This window comes from Centroberyx gerrardi, chromosome 5 (assembly GCF_048128805.1).
Source record: "Centroberyx gerrardi isolate f3 chromosome 5, fCenGer3.hap1.cur.20231027, whole genome shotgun sequence".
Classification (NCBI taxonomy): domain Eukaryota; kingdom Metazoa; phylum Chordata; class Actinopteri; order Beryciformes; family Berycidae; genus Centroberyx; species Centroberyx gerrardi.
In genome coordinates, this window is record NC_136001.1 from 6,436,677 (window position 1) to 6,441,682 (window position 5,006).

At 42.6% G+C, this 5,006-nt stretch overlaps 1 long non-coding RNA gene across 1 annotated transcript; it reads left to right on the plus strand.

The window, feature by feature from the left end:
- Positions 1 to 3,551: 3,551 nt before the first annotated feature.
- LOC144539307 (uncharacterized) lies at positions 3,552 to 4,472 on the plus strand. Its single transcript, XR_013504853.1, has 4 exons — positions 3,552 to 3,727; positions 4,053 to 4,113; positions 4,242 to 4,278; positions 4,390 to 4,472. It is a non-coding gene; the product is annotated as an uncharacterized LOC144539307 (long non-coding RNA).
- Positions 4,473 to 5,006: the final 534 nt, after the last annotated feature.

The following is a 5,006-nucleotide window of genomic DNA, read 5'->3' on the forward strand; positions in this document are numbered from 1 at the left end:
CTGGTCCTGCTCCCACCCAACGTGTCTGTCTTGTGTTCTGCTGCTGCTGCTTCTCCCCTTACTCTCTCCCCCTTTCAGACTCCGGTGCAGTCCAGTGGTCGTCAGCGCCGGCCTCGGTCCCTTCCCACATCCCTGATGCTGCTGCCCCCTTTTGTGTCTCTGACCCTGTGTGTTCTGTTTGCAGCTGTTTCCCCCCTTCTTCTGTACGTGTGTGTGTGTCTGGGTGTGTTGTGTGTGTGTACGCGGCTTCCTCTCTCTCCTCCTCTCTGACTCCAGGTCAGTGTTCTACCTGGCAGTGACTGGTGCTGCCCTGGCTCTTCGTCGTCAGTGCTGCCTTGCTCTTCCTTTCCGCTGTTCCCACCTGGACGCTGATTTACGACTGCTGCCCTCGCTCCTTTACTGCTGGCCTCAGCCCCCCCTCACCGCCGCATGCTCCTCCCCTTCTTTTGTCTCTCTCTGTTTTCTCTTGTCATCATTGTTGCCCATGACTCTGTCAATGTTTTGCCCGGCACCTATTGCACGCTAAGCCATCCCTATCTGCCTCAGCCCGCCCAAGGTTTCTTCCAAGTTTTCCTGGGAGTTTTTCCTTGTGTGCTTTTAGGGTCTAAGGCTGGGGTGCCGGGTAGGTTAGGCTATATAGAATAGGTAGATTGTTTGTCTCGCTAAATCTGCTCCTACCTACCTTGTGTTTTTCATTATGCTGTCCTACAACATTTTGTTTACCACTGATTGTGTTTAGTTAGACCTAGCTAGACACATTCTCTGTAAAGCCCTCTGAGACATGCTTGTGATAAAGGGCTATATAAATAAATAAACTTGAAACTTGAAACTAGATGGAGAATGTGTGAGATGTGTCTTGTCTCTGCTGTCTGTCTGTCTCACAGGATGCAGCCTACACCTTCTCAGACCAGGCAGCCAGCTGCTACGAAAGGTAAGATTCAAAGGAAGCTAATTGAAAGGGCTGAACGGCTTATATACCATTACATTATCAGTGGTATTAATAGTATAGTGTAATATTATTTAAGCAATAACACACCAGAGGTGTTACACTGGATATCAGCACGGCTGTTCTATAAACAAAACTATTTATCAAGTAGCCAATGGTAATTTGAGACAACAGATTTTTGTCAATTCAATTCAATGTGCTTTATTGGCATGACAGTTTAAAAAAACATATAATAAAGCAAATATTGCCAAAGCATGTAACAAGAAATTAATCATCAATCAACCAATATTTCAGAAAATAAATCCCATCCCCTCACATTTATCATCGTGTGTGTGTGTGTGTGTGTGTGTTGCTGTGTATTCAGACGCTCCACTGTCCTCTATCAGTGGGTCTGTGTTTATGTAACTCGTGTTTGTGAGGAAAATTAAATCAGCAAAATATAATATTAGCCATTAAAAATACAGCATTTAGATTTTTGTCTTTATATTTATATTAGAACAGCTGTAAAGTGGAGTGTTACATACAGCAAAATGTCCCACTGCTGTTATACTGCATATCAGTACTCATGGAATGCCTCCTGTCCAATCAAATTACTCGAGCGGAACTAACTGTTGTATAATACTATATAATATTAGCCTTGTTGACATTGCCACCAACTGACATCCAGTGAGGTCACAGAGAAAATAATCACTCTGACTGAGCTTGAAATGTAGGCATCTCTCTCTCTCTCACTCTTTCACTTTCTCTCAGCTGAAGAAGAAGAGATGAGTCTGGGACAAAGACTCCAGGTCTGGCGGTGGAGGTTTTTCACAGCCCTGGACATGCTGGTTGGACACACATGCTTTAATCGACTGATCGTCTTCACGCTGGTGATCAACACCATCTCTATAGTGGCCCGGGCAGCTGACGCTGTTGAGCTCAGAGCAGGTAGGAAAATATGGTACACCAGCTCATTATTGGGCAGATAATGACCAATTTTTTTTATTTTTGTGTGAACTATTACTTTAAAAGAATATAGCTTCAAGCCTTAATTAAGTAAAAGTCAAATGTGTAAATAACATCTTTTCTCAAATTCAAGGATGGCACCTTGATTTGACAACCCATCCCAAAACAAACTGTACTTTCTCTGTTTTCTTCCTGACACTTTCCCTCTCTGTAACTATCCGGCTCACCCAGATTTCATCCTTCTGGTCGTGGCTCTCCTGGACTTGTCCCTGAAACGCATGGGCTCTCTTGGGGGATCCGATGAAGGCCCGCCCTCGGAAATCGCACAAGTCCTGAAGAACGTGAGAGTGTTCCGGGTCCTGCGAGTGTGCCGGAGTCTACGCCTCGTGCGGTAGGTCGGGCGCCTAAATGTCTTCACTTTACTTCTTCACTCATGAATCGTTTGACCATCATGATAAATGCCATGGAGTCTTTTTGGTCCTAATATCTTTGCTGTTTGTTGAATTCCCAACAGCCATGTCAGCAGCCTCGAGGCTGTGATGAGAGCCGCTGTCCAGTCTGTCCGGGCCGTGTCGGGCGTCGCCGTCTACATGATCGTGGTCCACTACATGCTTGCCGTCACTTTCACCGGGTTGTTCAGGGAGTCGGATCCACAGCACTTTGGCTCCTTGTTCAGGAGCATGTTCACTCTGTTCCAGGTGCTCACTCTGGATGACTGGACCAGCCTCTACTACACCAGCAAGAACAATGGTGAGTGAAGCTTCATGTATTACTGAGCAGCTTCATTCCAACATGCTTTACATCCATTTTGAAATTCCTTAGAGAAGATTTGAGAAGCACAGATGATGCTACCCTCAAACATGTAAATATTTTGTGGGAACATCTCTAAACATGGCTTACTATAATGGCAACTCATAATGTGCTTTGCTTTCCCTCCAGCAGTCATGTTGTAAGAAGTCATTTGGCAAGTGTTAGGTCTAGATATGATTTCTTATCATTTTCATATTCTGTACCATCATCACAAATAATGAACAATGACTCATTTTAATCAACCCATTTTCAGAATTGCCTTATGTTTAATACGTGTGCAACTGTCAGAGTCAGGATCATACAGTACAAACAACAAACACTGAACAGTTACATGGCACATGCTTTTAAAATGCGCAGCAAGAAACTACAGCACTAATTGCAAATAGTCCAAATGAGTATTTGTTAGAGGACCTCTCCCTTCATCTTCATTATTAAAAGGAACCTAGGTATTCATGATGGCATAATATGACAAAACCAATTTTAATGTGTGACAGGGATTATTGCAGCTCAAAGCTATGAACACTGCAAAATAATCAAAGAAATCACATTTACATCCAAATGATCGTCTTTGAAAACTAAATTGAGCCACTGCATCTGAATTCCTCATGCCATGCACAGCATCATTATTTGTTTGAACAGCAGATGGCGACGAAGTGTGATTGCACTCCTGGGATTTGACTTTGCATCTGTTGAACAGAAGTATTAGGGGCGGGGCTTTGGATCGGGGTGGGTCTGCTGCTATTGGTCAGATCAAAGATTGAGTGACAGGCTTCTCAATCTCTGCCAGTCAGTTCCCTCTGTGTGTTGTCCGTCACATTTTGCAACATTCATAGTTTTGGGCTGCAGTAATTGGTGTTTGGCTTGTGATACCAAATCTCTTTGCGTTGTAATAAGTTAACAATACTCTTGTCATGGTATTTGTCCTGACTTGTGACTTACAGTCATCTATTTAATCATTTCAGGTGCACCTCACATTATCATCTTCCTGGTCCTGTACATCATGATACAGTGCTTCGTATTCCTCAAGTAAGTTGGCAGGTTTACATGCACATTAATATTCTGAATATGAGCTTATTCCAGGGATCTGCTGTTTACCTGGAATGATCAGTAACTACTGTTTTCATATAGCTGTATACATGGAAACAGGTCACTGTGTTAAATGGTGGTGCATCATTTGATGCTCGTGACTCTGTGGAAACACTAAACCCAACAATAAACAACAACAACAAGCATATTCAGGCTTTTCTGATTCAGGATGTGGGCTTATCCCGGTTATTGTAAACAGGATATGGTGTATGGAACATTTAATATCCTGAATATAAATGTAAATAATGTATTTTACAATTTTCAGTCTGTCCATTGCTCTGGTGGTGGATGAATATCAGCACATAAGGGCGTCCCAAATACAAAAGGTATATGCTCTACAACAAATAATATGACAATATAAAATGTAAGGGATTGTAATTTGGAGTTATTAACAGTAGACATAAAACATGCTTTAAATTTCATCACATGAATAATGTCAAAATGTCACTTACAGAATTCACAGAAGGACGACAACAAAGAGCATGAAACAGGTTGGTTCAGAATTCTGCTTCAAGTATGAGCTTCCAAGAGGGGAAATGCTGTTGATCTGATGGATCAGTGAGAGGAGAATGTTTGTCACATGTCATGTATCACATCTTCAGAGCCTCAGAACAAGGAGCCACAGTCAGAGCAGCAGGTGCTTGAGGAGACACTCAGACAGACCTATGGCGACACTGAAGAAGGGAAAAGGTGAGGCGTTCTCCTGGACACACTGAAAATTACACACTGATTCTTCATGATTAGATCCAAATGGATCGATTGGGTATTTGGGTTTGCTTTGTGACTCGCAGGAAGACGCAGCTAGTCAGCAGGTACCTGACAGTACTGGCAGAGATAGAGGAGACCACCGAAGAATACCGCTCCCAGACCGCTCTTCTGGATCTGCTCGTAGACTCCTTTGTTGAGGTACTGAGCTGTTTGATTCATCTGCTGTTTGATTCATCTGCTGTTTGATTCATCTGCTGCTTGATTCATCTGCTGGAACCATGGCTGCTGCAAGATGCTGAAACACTGCTGTTCTCTTTCAGGCACCAGAAGAGGAAGTCCTGGGCTCAGACGACAATTAATCAATCAGTTCAATTCATTATATCCATTTTATTATATCAATTATCATATTAATCAATCTTATCATATCAATCATTATATCAGTAATTCATTAATTCATTATTTCAAGTAATCAATAAAGTCATTTCTGCAACAGCAGTGGAGCCTCACATTT